Source organism: Lissotriton helveticus (genome assembly GCF_964261635.1).
Source record: "Lissotriton helveticus chromosome 1_1 unlocalized genomic scaffold, aLisHel1.1 SUPER_1_unloc_43, whole genome shotgun sequence".
NCBI classification, from domain to species: domain Eukaryota; kingdom Metazoa; phylum Chordata; class Amphibia; order Caudata; family Salamandridae; genus Lissotriton; species Lissotriton helveticus.
In genome coordinates, this window is record NW_027611685.1 from 303,232 (window position 1) to 321,144 (window position 17,913).

The window sequence follows — 17,913 nt, forward strand, 5'->3', positions numbered from 1 at the left end:
TCCAAAGCCTCAAGAATTCCTGGGTGTGAAGGGCGGCTGATTCTGATTGGGGGCTTGATAGTTTTCCAGAAACTCATGTTCTTGATTGTTCATGTTTGTAAGTAGTTAATTAAACACTTCCATGGATTGTATCTCTTCAGTGACACAAGTTGCAATAAAAGATTATTTGCTGTTGCAAATAAATATGAATGGCCGACGAGCCTCTGTAGGTCAAAGAATGGAAGGGCTGGGGAACTGTCATTCATCTCACTGCTAAACAGAGCCGTGTCATGCTTCACCCTCACTCAGGCCTCTGATTTTAACTAACATCGCTTAGAACACTGGGACTTTAGAACCCATCCTTTTAATGAGAAAAACAAAACTACAAGTCCCATAAGCAATAGTGGTGGAAGGTGTCTGTCACGCATGACCTGGGGCAACATCAGATTCAGCATATCCAGTTCCATTTTTTAAGTATTTGAGACAATATTGAATTTATAACCTTTGTTTTTTATTGTCATGAGTCACCAGAATACTAAAAATGTGTCTTTTATTTTCAGGGTCAATTAAGTAATGGTCACCAGCTTGGAAGCTCTGTTAAATCTTCAGTATTTGTCATTGATCTCCACGTGTGGCTGGTTTGGGTCTGCCCCCTGCATCTATCCAGATAACTTGCACAGGTAAGGAGCTTGTAGCAGTGTAGAAACTAAATGGGGGGCACTACCAACCAGAATATAAGATCCTTAAGTATTGCCCGGCGGTGTCGCCTCTTGAACCCACAAAGAAGTTAAACTACTGAAGAGGCAGGCGCTGGAGACTGGAAGGCAGGAAACAAGGTTTTTATTCTCTCCGGAGGAGAACACAACGTAACGGACAGAAGGTATCGTTCTGAGGTGCTCTAACTGCATCCCTGAGGCCTGGCCTCTTATACACATGTTTATCTGTTTATTGCATGTAACACATTCTCGTTGATACTTTGATGTACGGAAAGACATCCTCAGAATCCCCCCTTTCCCAGCCCGTTCCCACGCAAGGTTACAGTGGAAGTCCCCGCCCCGTTCACAACAGGTGATGATCATCGCGCAGCTGGATATTCCGCCGATTCACGGAGTGTGTGGGGTTCGATCGGATCTCGTGGGGTGGGGGGGGGCTTTGATCATCTCGGGGGTCCTTTGAGGAGGGAAGCTTTCTATTGTACGGGGAGGGGCAAGGGATTGGTATCGGCAGAGCTGGGTGCCGGCCTGGGAACGGGGAAGACAAACGGGCACACAGGGAAAAGGGGTTTGCATCAAAGGGCCGGAGATCATGAGAGGGAAGCAGGGGGGGTGCCGCGCTGGGAACAGGATGAGGGCCTGGGGCAGAGCAGTGCCGAAGAGGGGTTTATGACTCAAGGCAGGTGCAAGCAGGGGGTTACCAGCGAAGCTAGGAGGGAGAGAGAGACGCGCTGGCTCTCGGCGAGAGCAGGGAAGCCATGGTGCCCAAAATGGCGGCTGTTTTACGCGCACAAAAGGTTTAAGGAGAGCAAGAGGGCGCCGATAATGTTGACGGTTTTAGCCCAACTTTCAACAGTCCTCCCTTTTCAACATATCTAGCCACCTTGCTTTACTCAATGTCAATTTTCATCAAATTCCTAACTTCGGTATCATACAATGCTCTCATATGTTCGCTTCCAATGTCCACAGTTTTGGAAAAAATACAACTCGCACATAAAGAACACATAGGTGGCAAACATTGAATCCCTAAGCATAGGCCACATATTATAACTACGGGAATCAGGATAATAGTGAGCAGTCTCCAGCCCCAGCTTTTGACGGTGTCCCAGAACCAACCACCAAGCGACCATTCTTCTTGCTCTTGGTGGACTTCCGAAGAGAGTCTGTGAAGATGTTCGATGGCTTTGTACACTGAGGGTGAGTTGTCCGGTATGTATGTACAACAGCTGGACCCAATAATGCGGCAAGCTCCTCCACGGTCCGCCAGAACCACATCTAGAACGAGGCGGTTCTGCAGAGCCACCAAACGGACCGCTTGGAGCTCGGCAGTGTTGTTGGCAAAGATGCCCGCTGTGATGTTCATGGTCGTCTCGACTGCCTGAGTCAAATGTCGGATGGCACGGCTGTTTGCCATCGGGCCCCAGAGGGGGACGAGTCCTTTCATAGCATCGAGGAACTGCGCCCCTGTTGAGTCGGCTTGTTCAATGTCTTTGGCTCGTTTTTGCCGGTGGTGATTCGCTGGGGCTACATAAGTCGGAGGAAGGACGAAGGAGATGTAGCAAGTGCCCCCCCAGCCTTTGGGGAGCCAGGTGTAGGCCCTCGTGCCGCAGATGAAATACATGTTTGGGGATGACACAAAGGAAGGTGGATCCGTGGAGTCCAAAGTTCTGGTAAAGCGGCAAGCGCTGCGACCCACCAGCTGTGTCCCAAGTCCTTCTACACACATGTGGCCGGTGACGTTGATGACCGTCAGGGCCACAGTCAGAGTGGCAGCCGTTCGTTTCCGCAGATAGGAGAAGGTGGGTCTGGTTGGATTGTTGAACACCTGCATTTCGATTCGTTCTTTAGCCGGAATGTCCATTTGGATCGAGTCGCTGGGGGTCAGCGGGCAGAAGTGTGTCTTTGTCTTGTTTCGCCCGGCCCCATGAGAAGGATGTGCTGCAGTTCTGCTGGAGGTGGCATTGCCCGTATAGCTTTCTTGCAGGAGGATCAGCCAAGCAAGGCAGGAGCCGTGGACAGAGAAGGGTGAAGGGATGAATGGTATTGAATGTCCAGTGGCATGGGGTAGCAACCCACAGATCCAGCAGTTGGTGGTATTGGTGGCAAGATTGTGCTGGTGAAGTAGCTGCACGAAAGAGTTGTTCCAAAACTCCTTTCGCCTCTCTCTTAGTTGAGGAGAGAGCGAAATTAGATAATGTTCCTTCATGGTGGTAGGCTGAGCAGTGGTTAGGAATGTTTCGTGAGCAGGTGCATGTTCTTCCATAATCCAGAGCGTAGTCATGAGGAGAAAACAGAGGAGGATTATGATGAAGAGTGCAATTGTCTTTGAGCTATGGAGTCTGTCTATTCTCGGATTTCTGTAGTGGGTATTTCCTGCTGTCTCCGTCGGCTTCTCATTTGGCGCTTCCATCATCTTCTTATCTGGCGCTTCCATCATCTTCGTCTTCAAGGTGCTCGGTAGTGGGCAGGACCACAGACTTAGTTTTAGCCTCTCTCCAGGTAACCTTTGGTAGTTTGGGTCACCGTTCTGAGATCCTTTAACCTAGTCCGTGGCCTACTTAGCCGAAGCTCCCTCCTTTCGACGCAGGAAATACCCTTCTCGAGATGGCACAGTGGGGTCAGGATGTTTTGAAAGTTCAAGTGTCTCAGTATCAGGGTAGCAGTCCAACGATGGTCGGTCCTGGTTCAGGAGCTCTTCTTGGGTGTTGACGGTGTCTGTCGTGGCCAGGGCTGGAGAGACCTTTTTGCAGTGATGAGCGTGCAGCCAGTGTTTCTTCCCCTCCACTCGAAGTGCGGTCCGAGTGGTGATCAGCACTTGCCAGGGGCCCGTCCACCGGGGTTCCAAACTCTTTGATCGCTGAAAATTTCGGATCAGCACGAAGTCCCCCGGCTGGATGGCGTGACCCGGACCCCTGGAAGCATCGGGGATGGCCTGCTGCACCTGCTGATGAAGGACAGACAAAGTTTCAGTCAATTTGTACAGATAATCAGACATTAGGACATCCGGAACGTCATGAATGGAAGTTGGTTTCGGGGCAGACCAGACGCTCATGGGTCGACCGAAAACAACTTCATAAGGGGTTAAGTGATGTCGGGTGGGGGTAGAGCGCATCGATAACAATGCCAATGGGAGGGCGTCTGGCCATTTCAAGCCTGTCGTAGCCACTATTTTGGCCAGTTTAAGCTTTAGTGTGGCATTGTGTCGTTCGACAAGCCCAGCAGATTGAGGGTGGAAGACTGCGTGGAATTTCTGTTTGATACCCAGCCCATTTAGGATGAGCTGGATAACGTTGGCTACAAAGTGGGGGCCATTATCACTCCATAAAACACGGCAGAGGCCATAACGGGGGAAAAACTCCTTTAACAGAACCTTTGCAGTGGCCATAGCGGTGTTGTCACGGGTTGGATATGCTTCCACCCACTTGCTAAATGCGCACACCACGACTAGTACGTATTTCAGGCCTTGGCATCTGTCTAGCTGGATGTAGTCCATCTGCAGGACTTCAAATGGGTGGTTTGGGACCCCAAATCCCCCCCGGGGTACTACAGTTCCTTTCCCGGGGTTGTGTTGCAGGCATATTAAGCATTGTTGGACCAGGCGTTTGGCGGAATCTGGGATCTTGTCATTGTGCCAAACCCTGGAGACAAGTTCGATCATGGGGGCTGATCCTATGTGGGCAGGGGAGTGTGCCATGGTTAATATGGGAATCAAGTACGAATCAGGTAGCAACCATCTGTTCGTGTCTTTTGTCCGCCAGCAGCCTTCATCGTCTTTCAATCCCACCCGTGTCCATTCAGTCAATTCGTGTTGTGTGCTAGTCGTTTGTATGTCTCTAATTGTGTCCTTGGCGTCAGTCCAGCTTTCTGCTTGTGACCTGGTCACGTACATATGTGTTGTCGTTCTATTTTCAGCTGTCGTTCGGGCGGTGATGTCGGCTAGTGCATTTCCCTGTCCAATAATGTCTGTCACTTTCTTGTGTGCCTGGCATTTGATAACGGCAAGTTTGTTGGGGAGGAGGACAGCTTCGATTAAGGCGGAGACTAAATCCCCGTGCAAAATGGGTGTGCCGTGTGAGGTCAAGTATCCTCTCTCCCTCCAGAGGAGCCCAAAATGGTGAACCACCCCGAAGGCATACTGGCTGTCAGTGTAAATGTTCGCTGTGGTTCCTGTTGCCAGGATGCAGGCTCGCGTTAAAGCGATCAGTTCCGCTGCCTGGGCAGATCGCTGGGTGATGCGGGCTGTTTCTACTACAGTTCGAGCCGTGGTGACTGCATAGGCAGCGGAAGTGGTACCATCGGGGAGTTTGATGCAAGAACCGTCCACCCACAACTCCCCGTCGCGGTCAGGGAAAGCTGTGTCTCTGAGATCGACCCTACTCCTGGTCTGTTCGTCCGTAAGAGTCACGCAGTCATGTACGGGGTGCACATTGGGATCGTTCTCTGGCAAGGGTAACAGAGTTGCTGGGTTCAGTGTGGTGCATCTTTTCAGGGTGATATGGGGGGCAAGCAAGGTCAGTTCGTACCCAGTCAGTCGTGCACTCGTCAGATGTTGCGTCTTGGTTTGGTTCAGGAGGGTGTCGACTGCATGGGGTACCAGTACCGTGAGGGAATTCGAGAGTACAATCCCCTCACTCTGTCGGATAGAGACTGCAGCAGCAGCTACAGCTCAAAGGCAGGCAGGCAAGGCTCTGGCGACAGGGTCAAGAGTGGCAGAGAAGTAAGCGCACGGTCGTTGCTTGGGGCCGATGGCCTGGGTCAGGACAGATAAAGCGCACCCCTCCCTTTCGTGAGTGTAAAGGGAGAAGGGCTTTCTGTAATCAGGGGTACCCAGGACAGGGGCCGAGCAAAGAGCATCTCGCAGTTCTGTGAAGGAAGTTTGACACTCAGGAGTCCAAGGGAGTGGGAAAGGGACGTCTTTGTTTAGCAGAGAAAGCAGTGGTTTTACAACGAGGCTGAAGTTTGGTAACCATTGTCGGCAGAAGGAGGTGAGGCCTAATAGGGAGCGAACCTGCTTCTGGGTTTTAGGGACAGGGGTATCTAGAATGGTTTGGATTCGATCAGGGGTGAGTTTTCTTCCATCTTTGGACAGAAGGTGGCCCAGGTAAGTGACCTGGGGTAGGCAGAATTGCAACTTCTTCTTGGAGACCTTGTGGCCATTTTCCGCAAGGAAGTGCAAGAGTTGAATGGTGGCGGTAACCGCCAGAGGGGTGGTGTCGGCTGCCAAAAGGATGTCATCGACATATTGTACCAACACCACCCCGTCGGGTAACTGGACTTGGTCTAGTTGTCTTTTGAGGGCCTGGCTGTAGATGCTAGGGCTTTCCGTGTAGCCTTGAGGCGCTCGGCAAAACCTATATGAGCGGGCTTTTAGGGTAAAGCCGAAGAGATATCGGCTGTCTGGGTGGATGGGGATGGAGAAGAATGCGTTCTTGAGGTCGATGACGGAAAAGGTGGTGGCAGTGGATGGAATCAAGGTCAGGATGGTGGTGATATCTGAGACCACAGGGTACTGGGGTACCACCACTTTGTTGATCTCTCGGAGGTCGATGATGAAACGGTATGCTTTCTCATCTCCCTCTCCCTGCTTCTTGATAATGGGCAAGATAGGGCTGTTGCAAACGTTGCTAACCACTTCCTCTACCACTCCTGCGTCTATCAGTGACTGGATAATCATTACCAATGCCTTCTCGCCCTCTGGCGATATCCGATATTGTGGGAGTTTTGGGAGTGTTGCGTCTGGTCGGACAGTAATGTGCACTGGGTCAATTAACATACGCCCTACGTCCGAATCCGCTTTGGCCCACAGATACGGAGGTAGAGTGTCAAGCAGGGACGCGTCAACGTCGGTGATGGAAAACATGTGTCGGGGGGGACAATGTCTAAGCAGAACGGGGTTGTCGTAAAGAAACACTCGAACTCCATCTTGAGAACACCTAATCGTCGCTCGGAAGTGTTTCAGTAAGTCAAGTCCCCTAATGGCGTCAGGGCTATTGGAGGAAAGCAAGAACGTGGTGTCGGTGGTGTTGTTTTCTACGTCAAAGAGAATCGGGGCAGACAAAGGGTTGGTGGAGGGCGTTCCATCGAAACCTGTCGATGTTATGAGTGAGCCAGACAAGGGTGCCCTTGGAATCAGTCGTTTAGATAACGCACTACGTGTTGCGCCAGTGTCTACCAGAAATGGAGACTTGGTACCCAGGACCTTAGCAGTGACATAAGGGCCCTGCTGGTCAACATAGAGCTCGACTGGATCCCTCCCTCGCCCTTGGCTGTCCTATGCGAAGGTGTGAGTGTCGTCATAGTCAGATTGTTGATATTGGTTCTGCCTGGGTCGATCGAACGTATTTGGTCTGCTTGATCTGTCATTAGTCGCGTCATTTGGGGGCCCTCGTTGTTGTCCCCTAGGTCTCGGTCCGTTTGCTACATCCCTGGGGTCTCTGTTTCTGATCATTTCCAGGAGAACCGGGCACTGGGATTTCCAATGGCCAGTCCCTTTGCAGAAAGCGCACTGGTCTTCTCTAAGGTCTGTGCGTCCACTGTAGGAAGTCAGAGTGCGGTCCTGGGGGAATGTAGTCTTAGGGACGTTTGTCTGGTAGTTTCCCCGGTATTGGTCCCGTCCTATAGTCACCCCTTGCAGTTTGGCCATCATCACCCTCTCTTTTAAGTCCTTCTTCTTTTTCTCTGTCGCCCTATCGGTTTCATTTTTCTGATGCTCATAATATTGGGCCATTTGGAGAATCGCTGTAGGTTTGGAGGCTGCCCAACTACTCTCGCTGGCTTGTAGTTTCTGGGAGATTTCCGATGATAGGCCCTTAACATAATTCTGGACGAACAGATGGTGTCCGGTTGCAGTGGTCATGTCTTGGCCGCTGTAATCGGAGAACACCGTTTCGAACCGGGAGAAGTATTCCGATACATCCTCCTGGGGTTTTTGGCGACAGGCTGTTACTATCGACCAATCCACTTTCTTTTCTGGGATTAGGGTTTTTAATTTCTCTACGATTTTATCTGGGAGGTCTAGAATGGATTTCAACGGCTTTTGTCCTGGTCCCCGTTGTTTGTCCAGGTCATCGAGTTGTGACCAGGTATGTCCAAACAGCTCAAGGTGGTCGACTTTCCGGATTTGCTTCCACACATCAGCTGGTAGGCATAACCCGAAGAACAAGTCGATGTCAGCCAGGGTCATGATCGTTGAACCCAGGGCTGTACCCAATTCAGTATAGAAGGCAGTGGGGTTTTTACGTAGGTCGGGTAGAGATTTCCGGAATGTCAGTATCTCTTGCCGGTCCCATGGCTGGTAGACCCAGTTGTACACTACCCTTCCCTTCGCATCTTGGTTGTTTGCATCATCGTGAGTCCCTGTACCCCGAGGAGGAACCCAGTAAGGGGCAGCCTCACGTATCGGCATCATGGGGTTAGATTGCTCGGTTGGTGGTTCGGTCACTACGGGGGCTGCGGATTTAGCTCCCGGCCTTTGTTCAGTGAGGTGGCGGAAAACCTCAAGCGTACGCGTAAGGAGGTCTGACACATCACACTCGCCCTCATCCCCGATATCGACCTTCCGGTACAGAGTCCTTAGACTCTCGGGACCTTTGTCTCGATATCGGTCCTCGTATGCATTCAAGACATGATAACACAGCCGTACGGTAAAGTGTCGTCTGTGACTCCCTATATACGAGCTGAACATATCTGTGATGTACTCTTCATCATCCTTCCTTTCTACCAGTGTCCTTGCTATTTTGTCGATCCCCGCTCGCTCATCTTTGTCTAGCCTGTTTGTTCTTGCAGGGCCAGCTCCTCGAGTCTCATGGTCGTCTAACGTTGTTGTTGGTGCGGGTTTTAATACAAGGGGTTCGGCTGGCACAGAGGCCATTGGGGCCGACGCTGTGGCGGTACCTTCGTTTGCACCTGGGGGTGGCGCGTGCTGCGCCAAGGGTTGAGAAGGGGCATATGGAGGGGGCATGTAGATGATAGGAGGACCTAACAGCAGGTCCTCATTGGCTTGTCGTTTCGAGGGTAAATCAGGGTAGAGCATGGAGGGGGTTCTAACCGGACACTGGCTTGGCGTTTCCATTTCTAGTTTCTGTTTAGCTTTCTCTCTTTCTTTTATCTCCTTTTTTAGTCTCTGAGCAGCTAGGTGGGCTGCTTTTTGCAGCTCTTTTTCCAACCTACTCTCAGTTTTCTTTTTACGTTGTTCAGTTTCTTTTCGCCACATGCCGAAGCTGTCAAGCATAGTAGGTGTTGTCTTGTTTTTACCCAGGGCAGTTTCTAGCGTTTTTATTTTATCATCATCGAAGGATCCTATCAGGGGCCATTGACTTTCTTGACCCTTTTTTGTATATTTATGCCATAGTTTACTATAGGCTATAGCGGTCAATCCATGCTTCATAAACATGTCCTTATTAGGGGTGCCTTCCAGTGGGGCTGGGTGGTCCATCTCTAATAGGCGGTCCGGGCTAAACAGGCTACTAATCAGTGGGGAGAAGACAGACATGACGGCTCGTAACGAGGGACTAAAAAGTCAGCACTGCCTATCTTATCACTAGGTGCAAAGACTGGACAGAATATTTCTATTCTACGTTGTTTGCAGGCAGTGAATACCTCATGGATCAAGATAACAAAAGACCAATAAATAACAATGGGGAGAATGAGTAGGTCCGCAAAGATCTGCGTTACCTACCTTTTTCACTATCTGCAAAAAGGGTGGTCTCTTCCCTGTTTGCAGACAGGGAATCTCCAGGAAACAATAGTTTGCGAACAACAGTTCAGTTTCAAGTGATTATTGAGTGGGGGAGAAAAAATAAGCACGGCTGCTGCCCTACCTATCCTCCACTGCTTGCAAAGAGAGAGAGCCCGTTGTTTCTCCGTTTGCAGACAGTGAATCCCTCATAGATCAAAATAACAAAAAGACCAATAAATAACAATGGGGAGAATGAGTAGGTCCGCAAAGATCTGCGTTACCTACCCTTTTCACTATCTGCAAAAAGGGTGGTCTCTTCCCTGTTTGCAGACAGGGAATCTCCAGGAAACAATAGTTTTGGGAACAACAGTTCAGTTTCAAGTGATTATTGCGTGGGGGAGAAAAATAAGCACGGCTGCCGCCCTACCTATCCTCCACTGTTTGCAAAGAGAGAGCCTGTTGTTTCTCCGTTTGCAGACAGTGAATCTCTAAATAAATAAAAAGAGCAATACTAGTATTTTTTTAACAAACAAGCAATCAAGCAATTTTTTCGCAACTTGTCGTGGTGACACGACCTTACCCGGACCGCATGGACAGTTTCCTGTCTTCCGAATCCAGCGCCCGATCGTCCTCTCTTCTTCGTTATCCTCGCGGCACTCCTGATGGTTCCCAGTCAGGACCGTAGATCACTCGAGAGAGGTCTGTTCGGAACCAGTGAAGTTCGGATGATCGGCTGTCAGACGAGGGTCTATCGGACAGACGCGTTCCCGATCGTTGCAGTCGTTCACTTTGTCGTCAGGACCTCTCCCACTGGATCCATGGGTCGCTGATGGGCCCCACGCTTGGGACGCCAATTGTAGAAACTAAATGGGGGGCACTACCAACCAGAATATAAGATCCTTAAGTATTGCCCGGCGGTGTCGCCTCTTGAACCCACAAAGAAGTTAAACTACTGAAGAGGCAGGCGCTGGAGACTGGAAGGCAGGAAACAAGGTTTTTATTCTCTCCGGAGGAGAACACAACGTAACGGACAGAAGGTATCGTTCTGAGGTGCTCTAACTGCATCCCTGAGGCCTGGCCTCTTATACACATGTTTATCTGTTTATTGCATGTAACACATTCTCGTTGATACTTTGATGTACGGAAAGACATCCTCAGAATCCCCCCTTTCCCAGCCCGTTCCCACGCAAGGTTACAGTGGAAGTCCCCGCCCCGTTCACAACAGGTGATGATCATCGCGCAGCTGGATATTCCGCCGATTCACGGAGTGTGTGGGGTTCGATCGGATCTCGTGGGGTGGGGGGGGCTTTGATCATCTCGGGGGTCCTTTGAGGAGGGAAGCTTTCTATTGTACGGGGAGGGGCAAGGGATTGGTATCGGCAGAGCTGGGTGCCGGCCTGGGAACGGGGAAGACAAACGGGCACACAGGGAAAAGGGGTTTGCATCAAAGGGCCGGAGATCATGAGAGGGAAGCAGGGGGGGTGCCGCGCTGGGAACAGGATGAGGGCCTGGGGCAGAGCAGTGCCGAAGAGGGGTTTATGACTCAAGGCAGGTGCAAGCAGGGGGTTACCAGCGAAGCTAGGAGGGAGAGAGAGACGCGCTGGCTCTCGGCGAGAGCAGGGAAGCCATGGTGCCCAAAATGGCGGCTGTTTTACGCGCACAAAAGGTTTAAGGAGAGCAAGAGGGCGCCGATAATGTTGACGGTTTTAGCCCAACTTTCAACAGCAGCAACATAAAACAGACAAATCACTGTATACTGTTTTTGGAGGTTCAGTCCCAGCGACATTATTTGTAACTGAACGCAGACACCGTAGGAAGCATGTGCTTTTAAGACAAGTTGCGTTCACTCACCTGAAGGTGACATGCTTCCTCATTGGGCTATACTCCTCACCAGGCCGTCGCTACAATGCCTGGCGGGCACCACTAGAGGGCACTTTGTCTCACATCTTTTATTAAGTACGCCGGATGAGCATAGTAGGACAGAGGATGTTGCGTCATAAGATGTGAGATTGGTGAAGTCTGAATATAAGATCAACTATCGACCAGTTGCCACAATATAGTTAACCCCTTCGCTGCGGCGGCTATTCCGCTGCAGCGCTACGGGGGCGGGGGGGCCGCGCAGCGCTCACACGCTGGTGACGGAAGCGCTCCGTCACCAGCCTCGGGTGAGCTGTGCTGATGACGGAGCGGTTCCGTAATGGCCCCGCACACTCAATAGAACGTGCCGCGCAGGAGAGAAATGAGCGTCAACGTTTTTCATGCCTTGTGTAGTCATGGAGCAATCTGTTGGCATTTCATCAGGACCAAATATGGGAAAATGGGTAAATGTGACCTAATCTTCTCCACAACGTGAGGAGCTCTGTAACTCAAAGCCCTGCACCGTGCATAGGTGATAAGGTGCCTATTAACTTCTTACTACCACAGGTGAGCACTGTTTAACAGAGTGCACTGGATACGGTAACCCTCCTAAAATTCAGGACATACTGACTTATCCAATAACGAGGACGCCGCATCAGAGGGCAACTGGTTTGAAAAGTACATGCTTCCTAGGGTGCCTGCGTTCAGTTAGAGATAATGTCTGTGGGACTGAACCTCCAGAACAGTATACTGTGAGTTGATTTATATGAAGAATGTGTATACTGGACTGACATTTTCCTCAGCATCTCTTGTGCTATGTAAAATAAAACGCAACACACCGTGAGGCCAACAAATCTATCATACATTTAATGCAAAAATAGCAAAAGGCCAAGCAAACTAACAAGTGACAATTGTCTTTGCAATGGACGAGAGCATCCACCCTAAAGCAAGTTGAAGTATATAATGCTAATGCTACACAATGTATTTTCATACACTTTTCTCCTAATACAAGTCAATGAAACATGAACACGTGATAGAAACAGTTACTGAAACAACACTAATGAGTAGGAGGCAGGATCTTCTCTCCAGGGGAATGTGAGGAGTCCGTGAGGTGCAGATAAAAGATACACAGACAAGCTGCAGAATTCACTGTTTCTGGAAATAACACTTCTGTTTGTCAATATTCAATTTACTACAAGATACAGGAAAGTGTGCAGATGCACATCACTAAATAAAATGGTCCTGAGCCCTAATAGAATCATGTAACTTTGCAGGCATATTAAGGCGAACAGTCACATCAAATTAATATAAGAATATTGTAATTTGGTAATGTAATTATCAATTCACGTTGTGGCATTGATGTGTATGATGTGTAAACAATTATCGGTATTAAAGAAACCAGTATATCCAGTTATGCTTTCTCAATTCCTTCTTCCTAGAGGCCACCACTGCTGCTATCCAGCCATATTCAGCAGTGCCTCCTGTGACCTGGAATCCTGCACTTAATCAATACCAAAGGTTGTCAATGCTTCTAGCCAACCCCGGTCACTGGAGTCACTCGCACCCCACCACCCTTGGGCCTCTTATTCTTTTAGCCAGCTCCAGTCAGTAGTGGCCCCTTGGACCTGTATGTAAGCCTACTAGCCAGATCCTGTTAGTATTGGCCCCTGGGACTTGTTATCATTCTGGCCAACTTGAGTCATTAGTAGCACCTTGGGACTAGTGATCATACTAACCAGCTTCAGTCAGTATTGGCCCCCTGAGACCTATTATCCTGCTAAGTAACTCCAGTCAGTAGTGACCCCTGTACCTTAATTCCTGCTAATATTCAAAACCAGAGGTTAACTTTACTGCCAACCAGTTCCAGTCAATATTGACATGTATTGTTACCCTGCTTGTAATGAATAACAGAAGCCAGCGTTGTTGCTAGCCAGCTCCAGTCACCATTGGCCCGTCACATATTATCCTCAATAGGATCAATGCCCAAGGCCTGTGCAGCTGCTAACCTGCTCTAGTCAGCAGTGACTTCCCGGACCTGTTATTCTGCATATAATCAGCATGTCTTCAGACCTAAATACACTCACCCCACATCCTTACTGTATAATAGCAATTATTTACTTACATCATACAGTAGGTAACGCACTATATCACACGATCCCAAAAACAAAGAAAATAAAAAAATGCCTAAGCCTTCAGTACTCCACCTTGTCAAAAATGACCAAATCACACCAAGCACTATAGCCTGCCACATCACATGGCACACTCAGCCACAACATGACGATACCACAGCATGGATTTGGGGCCATTAATCCTCTGTTCTAGGCATGTATGCTGTAGATGCACATGCTTTGCATACTCCTGCCATCTTGTGTTGGGTCCGGATGTTTGCAAGTTGTTTATCTTTGAAGAAGTCTTTCCAGTCACGAGGTAAGGTGACCACCTTTTGGTGATAGTGCACATGGGCATTGACTCCATTGTTAGATTGTTTTTTACCCCAAACGGGTTCGGGTGCATATTGCTGCACTCCGAAACCGCTCTTCGGGTTCCCCTCAGTGCGCAGTCCACTCTACCCTCAACTGTATTGTTTCAGTACGCGTTTCCCTGTTCTCCTCGTTTCAAATAGTTTGGAAAACTCTCAATTTTTGATAGAAAACCTTGTGGGCAACCGTCGGGCCATGCTGCGTAGGGCCAGCCATCTGCAAATGGAACAGACTCCATTCCATTTCTGTCCTGAGTGCCACACCAAGTACCCTCCACCGACGTACATCAAGTTTGTAACTTGTTCCTCTCTCCGGAGCACAAGAAGGAAGACTGCGACCCTTGTAAGTCGTTTCGGTCCAAGAGGACTCTACCCGATCATCAGGCTCGATGACAAGAGAGGCAGCATCAAAGCGTTCAGCATGAGAAGAAGCTCATCTCGATGCCAGAGCACAATCGCTGGGGCATGCTGGGGCAGTCATGTGATTGCAATTCTACGTCATGCCAGTACCATAGGCGACAGACCAAATGTATAGGTTATCTTGCGCCCTTCTGACATCTAAACAGGCCTAATAAACAGCATTTGGGTGTCAGCTCAATACTAAGTTGTGTGGCATGCACCATTTCTTCGACAGCTTGTTGCTAGAAGGAGTGTATTGCATCGCAGGACCATGGTTAATGTACGAAATCAGCCCCCACAATGTTGCAGCGCAAGCATATATCTGGCCAAGACCCGACCATTCGATGAAGGTCTTGTGCCGTTTAGTAGGTTCTTCGCAGAAAATTATAATGTATCAGTCGAAAATGGGCATTACTAGAAACCATGCGTATTAGTTCACAGGCCTGCTGCCAGTCTTGATCTTCCATTGGAATGTCAAAGTCTAAATTCCAGGCCTCTCGGGCCGTGTGTAGTGCCTACTGTATCTGATCGCATTGTTCTGTAAAGATGCATAATTAGGTGTCTACACGCACCATAGGTTAGCAGTATCTCAAGGGTTGGAGTATGCGGCGGAGCTGTCGGACAGCATGGCCAGTTGTGCTTAGTTGTGTCTGCCAAGCACGCATGTTGTAAAAATTGCCCCTGGCTTAGACCAAACTCTTTGCGGGCATGTTTAAAGGGGATAAGTCTCATCTGGGTACAATTCACCTTATTGCTCGCATCCCCCTCACTCCATGCCTTGAAGGACATACTGAGTGCCATCTGCCTGATTGGTTTTAATATCCAGATTGGGAGCTCCCTATGGAATGGTGCGCGCTTAAGTACTCTCACTACAAACCAATGCCATACTCTGGCCGTTTGTCGCACAATATATGGATTAGCTCTTGGTGTTCCCGATTCTTCCATTAACAGCTCTGGAAGACAACCAGCATCCACCATTCCCGCCGAGAGCCGAATTTGCCAACTAGGGACTGTGTTGAGCCATCGAGCTGCGTGTTGAAATTGAACGGCATAATATTAGGGGTCCAAATCCCCCGCTGCATACGTCCTGGTCAGTGTGGCCAAAGCCACTCTGCTATGTGTAATGGCCTTGTTGAAAGATTTAACAAGACAATGAAGGGCATGATCGGTGGACTTCCTGAAAAACTCAAAATAAGATGTTATGTCTTACTTCCATGCCTGCTGTTTGCCTATTGGGAAGGGCCACAGATAGGAGTGGGGTCCTCCTTATTTTAGCTTCTGTTTGGGTTTCCTGTCGGTACCACTGTGCCTTGTGAAAGAGGGATTGGAGAAACCTCTTGTTGAACCTTAGCAGATATAGTGGACTATGTGTTTGGCTTTTGCTCCAGGATGTATGAGTACGTGGAAAAAGCAAGCAAAAACGTTGTGGCCAGCCTAGCTCCAGAAGCTCTGGTGATGCCAAAAGGCTGCTATGGTTGAGTTCCAGCCTGGGCAGATGGTGTGGGTTTTGAGGCCTGTGGCTCCTAGGGCTCGGCAAGGTAAGTGGAGTAGACCCTACCCTATCCTAGAAAGAAAAGGGGCGGTCACCTACCTGGTAGACCCTGGCTCTGACAGGAACCCCGAGAGGGTCGTCCATGCCCACCGCCTTACACCCTAATATGACATGGCAGATGTGACCATGCTCATGGTTACAGATGAGGATCAGGAAGCAAAGAGTTAACCTGCCCCATACCTGTCCAGCAATCCAAAAGATGGGTCAGTGGAAGGTGCCGTCTTGTCAGACACCCTACCTGCCCATCAGGAGACTGATTGCAGACAAGTCCTAAATCAGTTTGCTGAGCTCTTCTTTTTGACCTGTCGCCAGACTAGCTGGTGTATCCATGCTGTAGACGCTGATGAAAGGCTACCTTTCGAGAATAAAACATACAGGCCGACCGAACATGTGAAAGAGAGCATCAAAGCTGAAGTAAGCATGATGCTGGAATTGGGAGTTCTAAAGCCTTCTGAGAGCCCCTGGACCTGCCCAGTTGTCTTAATCCACAAGCCTCATAGCCAGAATGGTAAGAAAGAAATGAGGTTTTGTGTGGACTATTGGGGCGTGAATGCTGTGATCAAAACTGATGCATGCCAAATTCCATGGGCAGATTAACTTATTGACAGGTTGGGAGCAGCCAAGTATCTGAGTATGTTTGATCTCACATCAGAGTACTGGCATATAGGTCTGACGACTCCAGGAGCAAAATAAATATCTGCATTTTCAACCCCAGATGGGTATTATCAGTTCACTGTAATGCCCTTTGGTTTGAAAAATGCATCTGCCACTTTTCAAAGGTTGGTGAACTAAGCCCTTGCTGGATTGGAATCCTTGAGTGCAGCATATCTACACAATATTGCTGTTTTTAGCTCTACTTGGCAGGATCACCTGATCCACCTTAGGAAAGTACTGGAGGCTCTGAGAAGTGCAGGCCTCGTTATCAAGGCATGCAAGTGCAAGATAGGGCAGGGAAAGGTTGCATACTTGGGTCACCTTGTGAGTAGAGGCCAGGTTCAACCCTTACAACCCAAGTTCTCTTCCAGGGGATCCTCATCAATAGTCATAAGCACTGAATATTCCCGCCCACATGCGGGGACCCCGGAAATAATATAAAAATATATATGTAAATCACATATAACTAGCTCGACATATATGTATGCTCATATATAATTTTTTCTCACACCAATGCAGCCCCAAAACTGAGGCTAAACAATGTAATTACTCATACATGTACTAAATTATCAAGCAAATAAAAAACATATTAGGTCAAATGGCCCTTGAACTCTGTGTTTTAAGAAGCAAAATACTCATAAATCATGAAAATTGCTAATAATTAGACATTGTTAGCCCATAGGCTGCATTGTTAAAGCAAAAGCATAGAAAATGAAACCATTTTCAACAAATAAAACTGGCACCGTGCCGTTCAATCAATCAATCAATCAGGTCATTTGTAGAGCGCACTACTCACCCGTAGGGTCTCAAGGCGCTGGGAGGGGGGGGGGTGCCGCTACTGCTCGAACAGCCAGGTCTTGAGCTTCTTCCTGAAGGAGAGGTGGTCTTGGGTCAGGCGCAGATTGGTGGGAAGTGAGTTCCAGGTCTTGGCGGCCAGGTAGGAGAAGGATCTTCCTCCTGTTGTCGCTCTTCGGATGCGGGGGACGGCGGCGAGGGCGTGGTTGGTTGATCTGAGGAGGCGCTTGGGAGTGTAGAAGTTGATCCGGTTGTTGAGGTAGCTCGGGCCTTGGTCGTGTAGGGCTTTGTGTGCGTGGGTGAGGAGGCGGAAGGTGATTCTCTTGTTGACCGGGAGCCAGTGCAGATCTCTCAGGTGTCCGGAGATGTGGCTGCGTCGGGGGATGTCGAGGATGAGTCTCGCCGAGGCGTTCTGGATCCGCTGGAGTCTCTTCTGGAGTTTGGCAGTGGTTCCGGCGTAGAGGGCGTTGCCGTAGTCCAGTCGGCTGGTGACGAGGGCTTGGGTGACCGTCTTCCTCGTCTCGGTGGGGATCCACCGGAAGATCTTACGTAGCATGCGCAGGATGTTGAAGCATGATGAGGAGACGGCGTTGACTTGCCTGGTCATGGAGAGGGAGGAGTCCAGGATGAAGCCCAGGTTGCGTGCGTGGTCCGTTGGTTTGGGTGCGGTGCCTAGGGCGGGAGGCCACCAGGAGTCGTCCCAGGCGGAGGGTGAGGAGCCCAGGATGAGGACCTCCGTCTTGTCTGAGTTCAGTTTCAGGCGGCTGGTCGTCATCCATTCGGCTACGTCTCTCATCCCTTCGTGCAG

General features: G+C 49.6%; 1 protein-coding gene across 1 annotated transcript in view; it reads left to right on the plus strand.

The window, feature by feature from the left end:
• LOC144806079 (uncharacterized) overlaps window positions 1–17,913 on the plus strand; it is a 36,671-nt gene that overhangs the window by 3,135 nt on the left and 15,623 nt on the right. Inside the window, exon 3 of the mRNA XM_078672521.1 lies at window positions 540–659. The gene's annotated coding sequence lies outside the window, so the exon portion shown is untranslated. The remainder of the gene's footprint in view (window positions 1–539; window positions 660–17,913) is intronic.